At 45.5% G+C, this 19,693-nt stretch overlaps 1 long non-coding RNA gene across 1 annotated transcript in view; it reads left to right on the forward strand.

The window, feature by feature from the left end:
- Window positions 1-19,273, forward strand: part of LOC145356984 (uncharacterized) — a 50,945-nt gene extending 31,672 nt beyond the window's left edge. Inside the window, exon 2 of the long non-coding RNA XR_013889227.1 lies at window positions 17,896-19,273. This is a non-coding gene — a long non-coding RNA (uncharacterized LOC145356984). The remainder of the gene's footprint in view (window positions 1-17,895) is intronic.
- Window positions 19,274-19,693: the final 420 nt, after the last annotated feature.

Here is a 19,693-nt window from a genome sequence, read left to right on the forward strand (position 1 = left end):
ACAACACCAGGTTAAAGTCCAACAGATTTATTTGGTAGCGAGCGCCACTAACTTTCAGGGCTCCTGAAAGTTAGTGGTGTTTGCTACCAAATAAACCTGTTGGACTTTAATCTGGTGTTGTGAAACCTCTTACTGTGTTTATCCCAGTCCAATGCTGGCATCTCCACATCATTCCTCCCACAGTCCAAAGATGTGCTGGTTAGGTGCATTGGCCATGTTAAATTCCCAAACGGGTGCTGGAGTGTGGCGACGAGGGGATTTTCACAATAACTTCATTGCAGTGTGAACGTAAGCCTACTTGTGACTAATAAATAAACTTTAACTTTTATCTCTAGACTTAGCATCATCAATAGAAACACACACAAGCATAGACACTATGGCCTGAATTTTCAGGATGGCAAGCATTTGGAAGAGTCAGTGGGGAACCCATCCCAGCTGAGCCCAATAGGTCCATTGCCATTTTAAACTCAGTTAAGCATTGATTGGCAGCAGGCATGACTTCAGTCCACCACTGGGTGGAAATCCTGCCCTGACAACTTGCTAACCAATCAGACTGGCAGAGCTGTCCAGCCCCTCCAGGCACAGGGTTGCAAGGATCAGGAGAGTCCCAGGACTTCACTTAAGGTAAGCACTGGGGGTTCTGGGGACAGGAAGGTAGGAGATGCCCAGGATGGGATGGTGGGTGTGGGGGGGGGGGGGGGGGGGGGGGGTGCAATCTCAATGTCAGAGGGTGTGGCTGGAGTTCCCAGGTCCCACAGGGAAAGGTGCCCCAAATCTGAAGGAGCTGTGAGTGGCCTTTAGAGGCCATTAAATGGCTACTTAAGAGTCTTAATAGGGGTGTGGGTGGGCTTTCTGTCCAAGGCCCTGCCCGCCCACTATGAAATGGCATCTGGGTCAGGATGGATGGGATGCAAATCCCATCCATGCGATTTTACACTAACCCATCCCACTTCAGGGACAAAATGCCGCACCAAAGACTGATACATAAGATAAAGGTGCACAGTGTTATGGATAATGTATTAGCATGGATAGAGGATTAATTAACTAACAGAAAGCAAAGAGTGGGGGGTAAATGGATGTTTTTCTGATCGGCAATCAGTGACTAGTGGTGTGCCTCAGGGATCGCAATTGTTTACAATTTACATAGATGATTTGGAGCTGGGGACCAAGTATAGTGTGTAAAAATTTGAAGGTAACACTAAGATGGGTGGAAGAGCAGAGTGTGAAGAGGATGCTGAAAGTCTGCAAAGGGATATAGCTAAGCTAAGTGAGTGGGTGAGGGTCTGGCAGATAGAGTACAATGGTGGTAAATGTGAGGTCATCCATGTTGGCAGGAATAACAGCAAAATGGGCTATTATTTAAATGGTAAAAAATTGCAGCATGCTGCTGTGCAGAAGGACCTGGGTTCCTCGTGCAGGAACCTCAAGGAGTTGGTTTGCAGGTGCAGCAGGTAACTAAGAGGGCAAATGGAATTTTGTCCTTCATTGCTAGAGGGATGGAGTTTAAAAGCAGCGAGATTATGTTGCAGCTGTATAAGGTACTGGTGAGGCCACACCTGGAGTACTGTGTACAGTTTTGGTCTCCTTACTTGAGAAAAGATACACTGACACTGGAGGGGGTGCAGAAGAAATTCACTAGGTTGATTCTGGAGTTGAGAGGGTTGGTTTATGAGGAAAGACTGGCTAGACTGGGGCTATACTCATTGGAATTCAGAAGAATAAGAGGAGATCTTGTAGAAACATATAAGATTATGAAGGAAATAGATAAGATAAAGCAGAGAAGTTGTTTCCACTGGCAGGTGAAATTAGAAACAGGGGGCATAGCCTCAAAATAAGGGGAAGCAGATTTAAGAACATAAGAACATAAGAAATAGGAGCAGGAGTAGGCCATCTAGCCCTTCGAGCCTGCCCCGCCATTCAATAAGATCATGGCTGATCTGTTGTGGCTCAGTTCCACTTTCCCGCCCTCTCCCCATAACCCTTAATCCCCTCTCTTATCAAGAACCCATCAACCCACTTCTTAAAAATATTTAGCGAGGCAGCCTCCACCACTTCAACGGGCAGAGAATTCCAGAGATTCACCACCCTTTGAGTGAAGAAGTTCCTCTTCAACTCCGTTCTAAACCGCCTCCCCTTTATCTTGAGGCTGTGCCCCCTAGTCCTACTGTCTTTTTTGAGCGGGAAGAGGCTCTCCACCTCTATCCTATCCATCCCATTCATCATCTTATACGTCTCAATGAGATCTCCCCTCATTCTTCTAAACTCTAACGAGTACAAGCCTAGTTTATTCAGCCTCTCCTCATAGCTCAATCCCCTCAACTCCGGTATCAGCCTAGTAAACCTCCTCTGCACTCCCTCCAGGGCCAAAATATCCTTGCGCAGGTGCGGCGCCCAAAACTGCACACAGTACTCCAGCTGCGGCCTCACCAATGCCCTATACAGCTGCAGCAAGACCTCCCTACTTTTATATTCAATCCCCCTCGCTATGAAGGCCAGCATCCCATTTGCCTTCCTGACCACCTGCTGCACCTGCAAGCTGGGTTTTTGCGACTCATGCACAAGGACCCCGAGGTCCCTCTGCACCGTCGCCTGCTGCAGTTTTTCGCCACGCAAGTAATAGATTTAGGACTGAGTTCAGGAGGAACTCCTTCACAGAAAGGGTTGTGAATCTGTGGAATTCCCTGCCCAGTGAAGCAGTTGAGGTTATCTCATTTAATGTTTTTAAGGCAAGGATAAAATAGGAGGCAGAGAGTGGGGGTCAATGGGTGCTATTCGGATTGGCGGTTGGTGACTAGTGGGGTGCCCCAGGGGTCGGTGCTGGGGCCTCAGCTATTTACCATTTATATAGATGATCTGGAGGAGGGAACCGAGTGCAGGGTGTCGAAATTTGCTGATGACACCAAGATTGGGGGAAAGGCAAATTGTGCGGAGGGTGTGGAGAGTCTGCAGAAGGATCTAGATAGGCTGGGCGAATGGGCCAGGAAATGGCAAATGGAATTTAATGTTGGCAAGTGTGAGGTGGTCCACTTTGGTAGGAAGAATGGTAGGAAGGACTATTACTTACGTGGCGAAAAACTGCAGCAGGCGACGGTGCAGAGGGACCTCGGGGTCCTTGTGCATGAGTCGCAAAAACCCAGCTTGCAGGTGCAGCACGTGGTCAGGAAGGCAAATGGGATGCTGGCCTTCATAGCGAGGGGGATTGAATATAAAAGTAGGGAGGTCTTGCTGCAGCTGTATAGGGCATTGGTGAGGCCGCAGCTGGAGTACTGTGTGCAGTTTTGGGCGCCGCACCTGCGCAAGGATATTTTGGCCCTGGAGGGAGTGCAGAGGAGGTTTACTAGGCTGATACTGGAGTTGAGGGGATTGAGCTATGAGGAGAGGCTGAATAAACTAGGCTTGTACTCGTTAGAGTTTAGAAGAATGAGGGGAGATCTCATTGAGACGTATAAGATGATGAATGGGATGGATAGGATAGAGGTGGAGAGCCTCTTCCCGCTCAAAAAAGACAGTAGGACTAGGGGGCACAGCCTCAAGATAAAGGGGAGGCGGTTTAGAACGGAGTTGAGGAGGAACTTCTTCACTCAAAGGGTGGTGAATCTCTGGAATTCTCTGCCCGTTGAGGTGGTGGAGGCTGCCTCGCTAAATATTTTTAAGAAGTGGGTTGATGGGTTCTTGATAAGAGAGGGGATTAAGGGTTATGGGGAGAGGGCGGGAAAGTGGAACTGAGCCACAACAGATCAGCCATGATCTTATTGAATGGCGGGGCAGGCTCGAAGGGCTAGATGGCCTACTCCTGCTCCTATTTCTTTTATTCTTATGTTCTTATGTATAAATAAATAAGTAGCCAGTGCTGGCAAAGCATTGTTGCCTAAATGTAATTAACATAGAATCATAGAATCCAACAATGCAGAAGGACACCATTTGGTCCATTGAGTCTTACCCAGGCTCAATCCCATGTATTTACCCTAGCTAATCCCCTTGACACTAAGGGACAATTTAGCATGGCCAATCCACCTAACCTGCACATTTTTGGAGCGTGGGAGGAAATCTGAACACCCCGGAGGAAACTCTTGCAGAGAGACCCATGGGGAGAATGTGCAGACTCCGCGCAGACAGTGACCTAAGCCGGGAATCGAACCCGGATCCCTGGCGCTGTGAGGCAGCAGTGCTAATCACTGTGCCATCGTGCCACCTGAAGAAAGGTGATAAGGAATTATCTTCTTGAACCACTGTAATCTTTGTGGTGTAAGTATACCCACAGTGTTGTTGGAGAAGGCATTCAAAGGTGTGCAACTTGAAGGGGAACTTGGAATAGGTGGGTGTACTTTTGAGCTTGCTGTCCTTGTCCTTCTAGGCAGCAAATGGTATGGGTTTGAGCAATGGTGGCAAAATGGTTAGCACTGCTGCCTCACAGCACCAGGGACCCGGGTTCAACTCCAACCTCGGGTCACTGTCTGTGTGCAGTTTGCATGTTCTCCCTGGGTCTGCATGAGTTTCCTCTGGGTGCTCTGGTTTCCTCTCACAATCCAAAGATGTGCATGTTAGGTTAGTTGGCCATGCTAAATTGTCCCTTAGTGTCAGGGGGATTAGCAGGGTAAATATGTGGGGTTATGGGGATAGGGCCTGGGTAGAATCCTGGTCGGTGCAGACTCAATGGGCCGAATGGCCTTCTTCTGCACTGTAAGGATCCTATGATTCTATTAGTGGAACTGCCGTAACAGCCTTGGGGAGTTGCTGCAGTCCGTCTTCTGGATTGTACACGCTGTTGCCACTATACATCAATGATGGAGGGCATGAATGTTTAAGGGCTGCTATGTCTTGGGTGGTGTCAAGCTTCTTGGCTGTTCTTGGACCCACACTCATCCTGGCAAATGCAAGTATTCAATCTTACTCCTGACTTGTGCGTTGCAGATGATACAAACATTCTGGGGAGACAGGATGTGAGTCACTCACAACAGAACACCCAGTACCTGATCAGATCCTGTAACCATGATGTGGGTATGCCGGCATTGGACTGGTGTAAACACAGTAAAAAGTCTGACAACACCAGGTTTTAGTCCAACCTATTTATTTGATAATATACTCGCAAGCTTTCGGGTTAGCCCCTTCGTCAGGTGAATGGAGAGTTCTGGCCTCAGACAGAGCATATAAAGCACAGACAGTTTAGAGATTACTGATTAGAATGCGAATCCTTACACCTAACCTGCTGTTCAAGACCTGAAGTGGCTGATAATGTGAGTGGAAGGAGCACTGATCACAGTTTAAAGAGATGTGTATTGTCTCCAGACAGTACAGTAAGTGAGGTTTTGCAAACCCAGGCAAGTCACGGGGGTTACAGATAGTGCGACATGAACCCAAGATCCCTGTTGAGACCGTCCTCATGTGTGCGGAACTTGGCTATCAGTCTCTGTTCAGCGGCCTTCACGACACACGACAGCGCAGAGTCGCTGAACAGAGACTGATAGCCAAGTTCCGCACACATGAGGACGGTCTCAACAGGGATCTTGGGTTCATGTCGCACTATCTGTAACCCCCGTGACTTGCCTGGGTTTGCAAAACCTCACTTACTGTACTGTCTGGAGACAATACACATCTCTTTAAACTGTGATCAGTGCTCCTTCCACTCACATTATCAGCCACTTCAGGTCTTGAACAGCAGGTTAGGTGTAAGGATTCGCATTCTAATCAGTAATCTCTAAACTGTCTGTGCTTTATATGCTCTGTCTGAGGCCAGAACTCTCCATTCACCTGACGAAGGGGCTAACCCGAAAGCTTGCGAGTATATTATCAAATAAATAGGTTGGACTAAAACCAGATCCTGTAACCACAGGGTTTTATGCTGCTAGTCCTCTGAAGAAAATTTCCCCATACCCGGGATCGACCTATGAAACTTTGCTGAACTGCCGCCAATACCGTTATGTCTTTCAGTGTATCTCTCATTCTTCTAAACTCAATGTTGCACCATTTAAAACCTTTCCTTCAGTAAGGAGACCAAATCGGCACATTTGATCTCACCCTATAATTACAGCAAGATTTCCTGCATTTTACAGCCCTAACCCCTTGCAATAAAACCTGGGCTGATGCTTGTAATATATGAGGGTTAATACAGGTCACACACAGGTTGAGATCAGTCATGGCTAGCCACTTTGGCAATTTACATCACAATCTAGCATGTAAAAAGCATCACTTTAGATGCTCATTCCTAGGAAGCACACAATGACACTTTGAATCTTGTGTGGGTTTCTATTCACTTTGCTCATTGTGCCACTTTGGTTATTGTCAGGCACTGAGATAGCAACAAACTTTATTGGAAGTGGCAGTTGTAAAGGGTGGACATACATCCAAAGCACTGGATCACTTGTGAATAGCTGTTGATCTAATGACAAACAATATTGCCTATTGTCTTTCTGTTCTTGTATGTCTTCAAAGAGTGTTAAGTGATAAGTCAGTGCTGCCATATGGCAGTAAGCATTCAGTTTCAGTTTCCCAGACACTGTTCTGTATTTAAGGTTGGGTTAATTAAAAGGCAAGGGGACTTGTTTGAAACTGCAGCATATTTCAGAGCCTAAGCACTGGAGGAGGTGCAGAGGAGATTCCCTAGGTTGACTCCGGAGTTAAGATAGTAGGCTTATGAAGAGAAATTGAGTAGACTGGGACTATACTCACTGGAATTCAGAAGAATGAGGGGAGATCTTATAGAAACATATAAGATTATGAAGGGAATAGATAAGATAGAAGCAGGTAGGTTGGTGAAACTAGAACTAGGGAGCATGGGGGAGCAGATTTAGGGCTGAGTTCAGAAGGAACTTCTTCACCCAAAGGGTTGTGAATCTGTGGAATTCCATGCCCAGTGAAGCAGTTAAGGCTCTCTCATTGCATGCTTTTAAGGCAAGGATAGATAAATTTTTGAACAGTAAAGGAATTAAGGGTGATGGTGAGTGGGAAGATAAGTGGAGCTGAATCCACGGAAAGATCAACCATAATCTTATTGAATGGTGGAGTGGGCTCGAGGGGTCAAATGTCCTACTCCTGCTCCTAGTTCTTATAAGAACATAAGAAATAGGAGCAGGAACTGCAGCAGGCGACGGTGCAGAGGGACCTCGGGGTCCTTGTGCATGAGTCGCAAAAACCCAGCCTGCAGGTGCAGCAGGTGGTCAGGAAGGCGAATGGGATGCTGGCCTTCATAGCGAGGGGGATTGAATATAAAAGTAGGGAGGTCTTGCTGCAGCTGTATAGGGCATTGGTGAGGCCGCAGCTGGAGTACTGTGTGCAGTTTTGGGCGCCGCACCTGCGCAAGGATATTTTGGCCTTGGAGGGAGTGCAGAGGAGGTTTACTAGGCTGATACCGGAGTTGAGGGGGTTGAGCTATGAGGAGAGGCTGAATAAACTAGGCTTGTACTCGTTAGAGTTTAGAAGAATGAGGGGAGATCTCATTGAGACGTATAAGATGATGAATGGGATGGATAGGATAGAGGTGGAAAGACTCTTCCCGCTCAAAAAAGACAGTAGGACTAGGGGGCACAGCCTCAAGATAAAGGGGAGGCGGTTCAGAACGGAGTTGAGGAGGAACTTCTTCACTCAAAGGGTGGTGAATCTCTGGAATTCTCTGCCCGTTGAAGTGGTGGAGGCTGCCTTGCTAAATATTTTTAAGAAGCGGGTTGATGGGTTTTTGATAAGAGAAGGGATTAAGGGTTATGGGGAGAGGGCGGGAAAGTGGAACTGAGCCACGACAGATCAGCCATGATCTTATTGAATGGCGGGGCAGGCTCGAAGGGCCAGATGGCCTACTCCTGCTCCTATTTCTTATGTTCTTATGTTCTTATGTTCTTATCTAGCCCTTGTTTCTTATGTTTTCAGTTACAGACTCTTTTAGGTCCATTCCTGCAATGCTGATGAACCTTCCTACTCTGTGGTAGCAATTTTCTCAGTTTTAGCTATACCTGAGAAAATCAGAATCTGAATGATCTTGTTGAGGTAGAATTTGAGACATTTTGAGTCGGAAGGGGAGAGTAGCAGCAACTGCTGGACTTGGCTCTGAAAGAAAGTAGGGCAAATTGAAATTGAAGAGTCTGAGCAGGGCAAATCAAGCACTGTCAATGGTCCAGATCTTTTGGTCTCTGGATCATTAGAGACTGGGTCTACCTCACAAGATACACTTTGGGACAATGAGGATGTATTGACCCAAGAAACTCTAGGGGTATTGTCCAGAACGTTTGAATTTCCGATGGACTGCTTTTTCCTGGCCCCTTTGAAAAGATGTCTGACTTTTGAGTTAGAGTATGAATTTTGATTTATATATCTGGATAGTTACCCAGGAACTGTTAGACAGAAAAATTGTAGTCTAACTCTTGGATAGCTATACAGCTGATGCCCCCAACTCCCCATTTGATTCCCCCGTCTACCCCATCTGACCCACCCCTACCCCCCGCATTCCTCCCCAACCTGACCTGTTTAGCCACCACCACTCATCTCTCCCCTTTGACCAACTCCCCCTGGTCCTGGCTTGACTAGCCCCTACAATCTAATTTCCCTCCCCCAACTTCCCCCTGACCCGATCTGACTGAGTCTGACCTGACAACCTCTCCTGATCCAATGCTATGACTTCCTGACCCACTCACCCACCCTACCCACCTCACTCGACACTCAGCTGCTGCCCCTACCCACCCTACTCACTGAACACACGACCCAGCTGTCATTTTACCCAGCTGCCACCTTATCCCTCTATCACCCTCCCCAGTTGCTACCCTACTCACTTACCACACTACCCAGCTGCCACTCTACCCCCAGAACCTTACCCAAATGCCACCCTACCCATTTGCTGACCTAACCACCTACACAATACCCAGTAGGCACCCTGTCTCCTAACCCAGTCGCCAGCCTACCCACGTATCTGATTATCTCATCCATTTACACTATCTTTTCCACTTATCCATGTAGACTCTCTCCCTTTCGAAACAGTAAGACAAAACAAGTGGATCAAATGCGGCAAAATGGGATGGGCAAAGGCAAAAAGGTCTCAATCAGTGTTTTTACAACATAAATTATTTACCAGCCAGTCCTCCAAAAGCTATAGTTACCAATATTTCGTGAGGTTTTTCACAAAAATTCAGTTACCCCAGAAGCACAAATTCAAACTGAAATCTGGGTCAATTTCACAATAATCTCAAAAGCCAATCACCATTCAAGCTGGAGCCAGTTCATTTTGATCACTCCAAATATTAAACCTCAGATGTAAAAAGCAAGAGATTCAGAATCTGTCTGAAAAAAGCTGTTGACATTCTATTTGACCCTGAGATACGCTTGCCTCCTTTTTCTATAAAGTGGCCCACTTCAACCCAGGCAGTGTGTTACCATCGAAAGCCTTCTGAAAGTCTAAATAAACCGCATCTACTGGTTCTCCTTGGTCAACTCTATTAACTACATCCTCAAAGTATTCCAATAGATTTGTCAAGTATGATTTCTCTTTTGTAAATACACGCTGACTTTGTCTGATTATACTACTGCCTTCCAAATACTGAGTTATGAAATCCTTGATAATGGACTCTAGCAATTTCTCCAGCACTGACATTAGGCTCCCTGGTCCATAGTTCCCCGGTTTCTCTCTACCTCTGTTTTTCAATAGCAGGTTTACATAAGCTACCCTCCAATCTGTAGGAACCCATACAGAGTTCAAAGAATTTTGGAGAATAACCATCAATGGATCTATTATTTTCCAGGGCTGCTTCCTTAAGTACTCTGGGATGAAGATTATCAGGATCTGGAGATTGACTCACCTTCAATCTTATCAATTTCCCCAAAATCATTTCTCTACTTATGCTGATTTCCTTCAGCTCCTCACTAAAACTTGTTCCTCTCAAAACTTCTGGCACATTCATGTCTTCCTTATGAAGACTGAAGCAAAGTACAAATTTAATCCCTCGGCTATTTCTTTATTCCCCGTTGTAAATTCTCCTGTTTCTGATTGTCAGAGGCCTACATTTATTTTTGTCATTTTTTGTATCTTTACATATTTATCGAATCTTTTACAGTCAAATTTTATGTTCCCCATTAGCTTCCTTTAGTAATGTATTTTCTCTTCTTAATCAATCCCTTTGCTGAATTTAAACTGCTCCCAATCCTCGGGCCTATTGCTTTTTCTTGTCAATTTGTATGCTTCTTCTTTGAATCTGATACTATCTCTAATTTCTCTTGTAAGCCATGGTTTGAGCACAACTCCCTTACTACTCATGCGCCAAATAAGAATAAACAACTTCTGGAGTTCACCTATTCATTTTTTAAGTGCCTGCCATTGCCTGTCCATGGTCTTTCAGTAACTTTTTCCAGTCCATCATGACCAATTTGTGCCTCATACCATCATAGCTACCTTCATTAAGATTCAGGACCCTGGTCTCAGAATCAACTACATCATTATCCACCTTGACAAAGAATTCTACCATATTATAGTCACTCGTTCTCAAGGATTCTCTCACAATTAGATTGCCAACAAATCCTTCTTCATTGCATAACACCCAGTCCAAGATGGCCTGTTCCCTTGTTGGTTCTCAACGTATTGCTCCAGAAAACCATCCCATATGCATTCCAGAAATTCCTCCTCTATTATACTGTGACTAATTTGACTCTCCCAATCTATATGAAGATTAAATTCACCCATAATCACAGATGTTCCTTTAACATACATCTTTGGAGTGTGGGAGGAAACTGGAGCACTTGGAGGAAACACACACGCAGACACGGGGAGAACGTGCAAACTTCACACAGACAGTGACCCAAGCTGGGAATCGATCCCAGGTCCCAGGCATTGTGAGGCAGCAGTGCTAACCACTGTGCCACCATCCTGCCCAGATACTGGAAAACTGCAACTTATATACTGTACTTTGCTTTGTCTGTACAACGCAGAGGAAACAATACTTTTCACCATATCCTAATACATGTAACAAAAAGAAATCCAATCAAATCAAAAAACGCCTTCAATTGGGGTGGCATGGTGGCACAGTGGTTAGCACTGCTGCCTCACAGCGTCAGGAATCCGGGTTCGATTCCCAGCTTGGGTCACTGTGGAGTTTGCACATTCTCCCTGTGTCTGTGTGTGTTTTCTCCGGGTGCTGTGGTTTCCTCCACAGTCCAAAAATGTGTGGGTTAGGTGGATTGGCCATGCTAAATTGCCCCTTAGTGTCAGGGGACCAACTAAAGTAAATGTATGGGGTTATAGGAATCGGGCCTGGGTGGGATTGTAGTTGGTGCAGACTCAATGGGACGAATGGCTTTCTTCTGCACTGTAGGATTCTATGATCTGTGATCTAACTTCATAAGCTGCCGAATCCCCTTCCTAAGCTGCTCCGCCTCTCTATCTTTCATCCTTGTAGATCCTATGTAATTCCTGTCGCCTTGACCAAGTTTTTGCTCACCTGTCCTAAATCTTTACTTTTATAATCATAGAATCCTTGCAGAAGTTGGTCCATCGAGTCTGCACCAACCACAATCCCACCCATGCATTTACCCTAGTTAGTTCCCCGACACGAAAGGTCAATTTAACATGGCCAATCCACATAACCCACACATCTTTGGAGTGTGGGAGGAAACTGGAGCACCCGGAGGATATTTTGGCCCTGGAGGGAGTGCAGAGGAGGTTTACTAGGCTGATACCGGAGTTGAGGGGATTGAGCTATGAGGAGAGGCTGAATAAACTAGGCTTGTACTCGTTAGAGTTTAGAAGAATGAGGGGAGATCTCATTGAGACGTATAAGATGATGAATGGGATGGATAGGATAGAGGTGGAGAGACTCTTCCCGCTCAAAAAAGACAGTAGGACTAGGGGGCACAGCCTCAAGATAAAGGGGAGGCGGTTTAGAACGGAGTTGAGGAGGAACTTCTTCACTCAAAGGGTGGTGAATCTCTGGAATTCTCTGCCCGTTGAAGTGGTGGAGGCTGCCTCGCTAAATATTTTTAAGAAGCGGGTTGATGGGTTCTTGATAAGAGAGGGGATTAAGGGTTATGGGGAGAGGGCGGGAAAGTGGAACTGAGCCACAACAGATCAGCCATGATCTTATTGAATGGCGGGGCAGGCTCGAAGGGCTAGATGGCCTACTCCTGCTCCTATTTCTTATGTTCTTATGAAACGCACACGCAGACACGGGGAGAATGTGCAAACTCTACACAGACAGTGACCCAAGCTGGGAATTGAACCCAGGTCCCTGGCACTGTGAGGCAGCAGTGCTAACCACTGTGTCACCATGCTGCCCAGAGACTGGAATACTGCAATTTCTCCTTGTGTGGCTTGGTGGCATACTTTGTGCAACGATGCTCTTGTGAGCACACAGGTGGGGGGAGGTCGGGGGGAGGTCGTGATAGATGCTGGGCCAGCCAGCAACACTCACATCCCGTCAGTGAATTTTAAAATGAACTTTACTTTGTTCCTTTAGAATAAAAGTGCAAGATGTTGTCGTATAGTGTGAAGGAACATACGCAGAGCCAGCGAACGCAGTGACCGGCTCAACTTGATACCACACGGAGCCAGCTGTGATTGGCGTTCTCAGCCTTGCTGCTTTAGAAAACCATTTTGAAATATCGACAGCGTTTGTGCTGTTCAGCATATTTGTTTTACACCCGCCTACGTGATTTAAATACCTTCTTGTGTACAGCTGAAATGCCAGCCTGACACATGCATCCTGTTTTCACAGGTACAGTGCGACACACTTTACAACAAACATCTGACAACGTGTGGTTTTTTTTTGGTTGCAATAAATGACTCAAATCTGCAAATGATATTTTACAAGGAAGATGCAATTTGATGATCAGATAAAGCAGACTTGGTGTGTTTCTAATTCTTGGAGTTAGCTCTTTATAAAAACACGCCTTTAAAAAAAATTGCATTTCAATCTTCACCGGTGCAAGTTAAAACCTACCCGGATTCCCTACCTGATGCAAGGTGTCAAATTGGGAATTCAGATTAAACATCGGTACCGAGGGAGTGGTGAGAATGCGAATTGTGCTACCAAAGGGAGTGGCTGAGGTGAACGGTGCAAATACTTCTAAAAGGGAGGCTAGATAAACGAGAGGGCAACACGGTGGCACAGTGGTTAGCACTGTTGCCTCACAGTACCAGGGACCCTGGTTTAATTCCAACCTTGGAAACCATCTGCGTGGAGTTTGCATGTTTTCCCCGTGCATTTCCTCCGGCTGCTCTGGTTTCCTCTCACATGATATGGAGACGCCGGCATTGGACTGGGATAAACACAGTAAGAAGTCTCACAACACCAGGTTAAAGTCCAACAGGTTTATTTGGTAGCTAGTGGTGTTTACTACTAAATAAACCTGTTGGACTTTAACCTGGTGTTGTGAGACTTCTTACTATCTTCCTCTCACATCCCAAAGATGTGTGGGTTAGGTTGATTGGCCATGCTAAGTTGTCCCTTAATATCAGGGGAATTGGCAGGGTAAATACATGGGCTTACGGGGATAGGGCCTGAGTGGGATTATTGTATAGGCTTGATGGGCCAATGGACTCCTTCTGCACTGTAGGGATTCAATGATTCTACAAACATAGAAGGGAGTTATGGTGGTAAAGTTATGGAAGGAAAGACAGGAATGGAGCATAAGAAGTATGGGTTGAATGGCCTCTTCCTGTGTTATATATTCTACGTAGTCCAATGTAACTCTATGAAGAGACCTATATTGCGATTTAGAGACTAAAGCATCAGGATAGGTAAAACATTAGGTTGAATTTTGCCACTTCAAAAAGTAGGAGTGACCCGGCTTCATCACACAGCAGAACAAAGGGCAGCATTTTGTTGACTGCAACTAATGAAAAGGCCACCACTGGGGACTTTGTCCAATTAAGGACAGCAGTCCACTCCCAAGAACTGCTGCGGCAGCGCAGTAAGCCTCAACAGTGCCACAAGTAGCAGTGGCCAGTGCTGAGATTGCAGCCCGAGAGACAGGAGTCTCATTGGCAAGGTGCCCTTGAAGAGAGGCAAGCAAGGTTGGAGTAAGGTTGGCAGTCACGGTGTGACGATTAGCGGGTGGGAGGTGGAGGGGGCAGAGAGGGGTTGTGGACTACCAGCTGTGCTAGTAAGGGTGGGCATTGCCACTCACTCTTCTGTGGGTAACAGCGCATTGACTGAGGAGCCCTAACCCCGAAGTGGGTCCTCTCACTGTAAAAAGCCCAAGGAGGTGGGAGGCAGCCCTTAATTAGCCACTTTAGTGGTTCAACTGGTCGTCCAGAGGGCAATAAAATGATCAAATTTCCTGTGGCTGGCCGTGGTAAGATGTCAGGCTTCACTGACCATCCCCCTTCCCCCCATCCCCTGTACACCCCAACAACTTGCCATTTTGGCAGCCCTCCTGTCTCCCAGTCCACTGCCAATAGACCAGAAAAATTCAGCCAAATGTGATAGATCTCATTCTACGTCATTGTAACACTGCACAAAGCGATGAACTAAGAATTGCTTTAATTTGGTAGGCACTGTTCTGCACAAAAATAGAAGTGTAACAACTTCGTCATATCCTGCATATAGTGTAGTATTACCAGTACAAGAGCAAAGCTGAGGAGGGTCAAGTAAATGCAGAATGGAAATTGCAGCCAGCGAGACTTATGTTACATTGTCAGGCTATGTTGAATTCATAGAAACCCCACAGTGCAGAATGAGGCCATTCGGCCCATCAAGTCTGCACCAACCAGGTCCCTGGTGCTGTGAGGCAGCAGTGCTAACCACTGTGCCACTGTGCTGCCAGGTTGAACATCGCACTGTGGCTGACAGCTGAGCACTCTGCACCACTCTTGTAATCACTATTTTAAAAATGGCGAGGCTTAGAATTTATTAGGAGCGTGCTTCTTTTATGCCTGTAAGTGTCCAGTGAGCGATAAACACATTCCCCGCTGCTTGCAATATTGTTAAAAGTTTAATTAAAGGCATTCAGGGCCCATGTCTGAAACAAGTGTTTTTCTCTTAACACATGCAAATAGGGCTCCTGACACCTGTTTCAGCACTGTGCAGCCCTGACACAGACAACTCTGTTCATTACCATGATGAATTGCAGCAACTCATCAAGACTTCTTCCACAGTACCTTCCAAACCCACGACCTCTACCACTTAAAAGGACAAAGGCAGCAGATGCGTGGCAACACCACCACCTGCAAGATCCCCTCCAAGCCACTCACCGTCCTGACTTGGAAATATATCGTCGTTCCTTCAAGGTTGCTAGTTCAAAATCCTGGAACTCCCTCCCTTACAGCACCCTGGATGTACTTACACCGCATGGACTCCAGTGGTTCAAGAAGGCAGGTCACCAAGGGCAATTCTCAAGGGCAATTAGGGATGGGGGAATATGTTGGCCTAACCAGCGACACCCATACTCCAGGTAAAAATGGAAAGAAAATTCTCTGATGTTCCATTATAGCCTGCAGAAAGATTGTTGTGAACCAGGCAACGCTGTTTAGGCAAGTGAATCCGTCCCTTAAGTTTGATAGGTTTTTGGATAGACAATGAGTTAAAGAATGTTAGGATTGTGTGGAAAGATGAAGTTGGTAGAAGATAAGCCATAATTGCTTCTTTTGGCAGAGCAGGTTCTATTTCTTGCATTCTTAATTCTAACTTGTCTCCTTTCTGACCACCTCTCTTGATTCCTTTTTCCACCAGATATATATCTGCTCCACCAGAACCTACTTATGTTATTTGCCTCAATGGTTATCCCTGGCTAAGCTGTTAAATAATCCCACCTGTATAAACATTTGGATCTCCACATTATTTTTATAGTTAAATGCATGGAGCACATAGCCGAGCATTAAAGACTTAACCCTTTGATATACTGCACGGTGGTTAATAAACCACTTCTAAAACTGTCCGGTGTCAGAGAAATATAGAAACTTTAAGGCACAGAAGGAGGCCATTCAGTCCATCAGGGAGGATTTTACAGCTCTCTGTTAGGCATATTTGACTATGGGGCATATGAAATAGGATGCCTAGCCAACTACCACCCTCTCATCCCTGAACTAGCCCCCATAATAGAGTGAGTGGGTAAGGCATCAGCTAGCCTGCCCTTAGGCCTGTTGAGGCCCTTAACTGGCCAATTAATGGTGGCAGTAGAAGGTGAAAGGAAAGTGGTTGCAGCCTCCATTTTTCCATCTGAGGTGGAAATATAGGAAGGGGCGGGGGAGTGCCTCCTTTGGAAGGTAGGTATCCTGTGTACATTGGGGCCATTACTCCAAAGGTGGAGCCCCCATTGTGCCCCTCCTCAACCTCCAAAACCCAAATCCCAACCCCCCCACCAAAGTTCCTGGGCCTTATCTTTGAGATTGATCACCACGTTTTCCCTCTTGAGACTGTGTATAATCCCAGCAATGTCCACAACTGAGTTCTGGCGTTGCTGGGAGGTGTGACTTCCCCTGCCTGAAGGGTAGAAGTCCCACTGTTAGAGCGTAGGCGATGGTGTTATTGCTAAGCTATTAATCCAGGAAACTCAGCTAATGTTCTGGTGATCCGCGTTCGAAACCCACCACGGTAGATGGTGGAATTTGAATTCAACTCAATAAAATATTTGGGATTGAGTATCTACTGATGACCATGAAAGCGTTGTCAATTGTCAGGATAAAGAACAATGGTCATTAACGTCCTTTAGGGAAGGAAATCTGCTGTCCTTACCTGGTCTGGCCTACATGTGACTCCAGAGCCACAGTAAAGTGGTTGACTCCCAGCTGCCCCTCAGCAAGTAGGGATAGGCAATAAATGCTGACCAGCCAGTGGCACCCATGCCCCATGAATGAATTAAAAAAACCTCATTAAGGCTACCCCCGTGTAGTATCACAACGGTGCAGCCTTGTTAAGAGTCTGGCAGGATTCTCTGATTTTGTTCGCCCCATCACTGCTGCCAGGGAGAACGGAGAATTTGGCGTGATCTTATAGAAGTCTATAAACTAATGGGGGGCATAGATCAATATTTTATCTCTTCCCAAAGGTAGGGAAGTCTAAAACCAGAGAGCATAGGTTTAAGGTGAGAGGGGAGAGATACAAAAAGGGTCCAGAGGGGCAATTTTTTCACACAGAAAGTGCTGAGTGCCTGGAACAAGCTGCCAGAGGCAGTAGCAGAGGTGGGTACAATTTTGTCTTTTAAAAAGCATTTGGACAGTTACATGGGTAAGATGGGTATAGAGGGATGTGGACCAAATGCAGGCAATTGGAACTAGCTTAGTGGTTAAAAAAAAGTGGGCAGAACGCCCTGTTTCCATGCTGTTAACCTTTATGACTCTGTGACATTGGTAACAGAGAATGAGGTAAGAGAATTCCAGCATAAATCCCCCACCTTACCCTCTGTTCCAAGGAAATTATTTATTATTTATTTTTCTTTCTTTATTATTATTATTAGTCACAAGTTACATTAACACTGCAATGAAGTTACTGTGAAATTCCCCTCGTCGCCACAGCCTGGCGCCTGTTCGGGTCAATGCACCCAACCAGCACATCTTTCAGAATGTGGGAGGAAACCCACGCAGACACGGGGCAAACGTGCAGACTCCACACAGACAGTGACCCAAGCCGGGAAACAAACCCGGGTCCCTGGCCTGTGAAGCAGCAGTGCTAACCACTGTGCTATCGTGTCGCATCCCACCGCACCCCCCCCAATCCAGTCTACCAATCTATCCACATAGAATGTTTTATAAAATTTCCTTTGATGGGATATATCAAAATAAACAGAGTTTTAAAAACTGAAAGCAGAAGGGTGCAATACATCCCACAGTTGTGGACAAAGTTTTGTATTATGATGTTGCTGATGGCTCTAACACTATGGTAAAATAAATCAATGTGTGGTCGGATTGATAGTGAATTAACTCACTTTGTTTGAAGGCTCTGAAGAAAAACCATACAGATTTGAAATCTTAACTCTGTTTTCCTCTCTTCCCAGATGCAGCCAGAACCAGTCTTTTCCAGCATTTTCTGTTTTTTATTTGTTACACTGTTGGCCTTTGAAAACATCTCACTCCTGTTGAGCGGAATTATCCTGGACATCAAAACTCAGAAGAACCAGTCCACTAGCAGGGTTTAAGAGAAGTTTATTTTATTTATTAATGTCACAAGTAGGTTTACATTAACACTGCAATGAAGTTACTGTGAAAAGCCGCTCGCCGCAACACTCCGTTTGCTGTTTGGGTACAGCGAGGGAGAATTTAGCAAGGCCAATGCACTTAAACAGCATGTCTTTCTGACTGTGGGAAGAAACCAGTGCACTAGGAGGAAACTCTCACAGACACGGGGAGAATGTTAAGACTCCACCCAGACACTGACCCAAGCCAGGAATGGAACCCAGGTCTCTGGCGTTATGAAGTAGCAGTACTAACCAATGTGCCACTGTGGCTCTGGGGTCACGTGTAGGCCAGATCAGGTAAGGATGGCAGACTTCCTTCCCTAGAGGACATTCGCGAACCAGATGGGTTTTTCCAACAATCGACAATGATTTCATGGTCATCAGTGGATTCTTAATAACAGATTCTTTATTAAATTCAAATTCCATCATCTCCTGTAGTGGGATTTGAACCCAGGTTCCCAGAACATTAATTGAGGTTTTGATTAATAGTCTTGTGATAATACGATTAGGCCATCTGGGAAAAAGTTATGCCACGTGACAGTGTTATCAGGGTAAATGGTGACATTGTGCGATAATGCAAAACGAATGTTCATGAATTAGGATTCCTCTCATGCTTCTATTTCCAACGATTCAGGAGCGATGTACTAGGGAATTCTCATTCACTATCGCCCACATGTTTCACAGTAGTGTGTAATGTCAACATGTACCTCAGTGAGCGAAAATAAGGTTCTTCCACATGGCAGAGAAGAAGTTTCACCATCTGCTTCAAGGTCAAAGACTGTTCTGCTCTGCCCAAGACAGCAGGAAACTACAAAAGGTCGTGAATGTAGCCCAGTCCATCACTCAAAACAGCCTCCCATCCATTGACTCTGTCTACACTTCCTGCTGCCTTGGAAAAGCAGCCAGCACAATTAAGGACCCCACACACCCTGGACATTCGCTCTTGCACCTTCTTCTATCGGGAAAAAGATGCATAAGTCTGAGGTCACGCTCCAGCTGACTCAAAGACAGCTTCTTCCCTGCTGCCATCAGACTTTTGAATGGACCTCCCTTAGCACTATGTTGATCTTTTTCTACCCTAATTATGACTGTATCACTATATTCTGCACCCTCTTCTTTCCATCTCTATGAATAGTATGCTTTGCTGCAAGAAACAATACTTTTCAAATTAAAATAATAAATCAAATCAAAAATCAAAGTGGGAATCATTGTTTGGTGCTTCATACACATCTCCCTATTTAGTATTGGTGGATGGGGGATATTCGCGGCTTGCAGGTTTTCAAAAGGAGCTTCATAGAAAGACAGAAATATTTACATTATGTCTTTTTTTAGGACATTTTATTAGTTCATGGGCATCAAATAAATGCAAATTGCTGTTGTTATTTATATAGACGTATATCTTGTTTAAGCCCCTAAGCTTCTAAAAGCCATTCACCCATTCTAGTTATTTCTAGCCATTCTAGTTATGTGTGCTAAGTATAGAATAATATCAAAAAATGCAAGCAAATGATAAATACTTCTCGGGTAGAAAATGGTCACAATCACTGCACTATTCCTTCCAAAGTATTGTGACAACTTGAAGCATTACAGAATCACAGAATTATAGAATTCCTACAGT

The sequence above is a fragment of the Carcharhinus amblyrhynchos genome, chromosome 22 (assembly GCF_965287045.1).
Source record: "Carcharhinus amblyrhynchos chromosome 22, sCarAmb.v2.hapA, whole genome shotgun sequence".
NCBI classification, from domain to species: domain Eukaryota; kingdom Metazoa; phylum Chordata; class Chondrichthyes; order Carcharhiniformes; family Carcharhinidae; genus Carcharhinus; species Carcharhinus amblyrhynchos.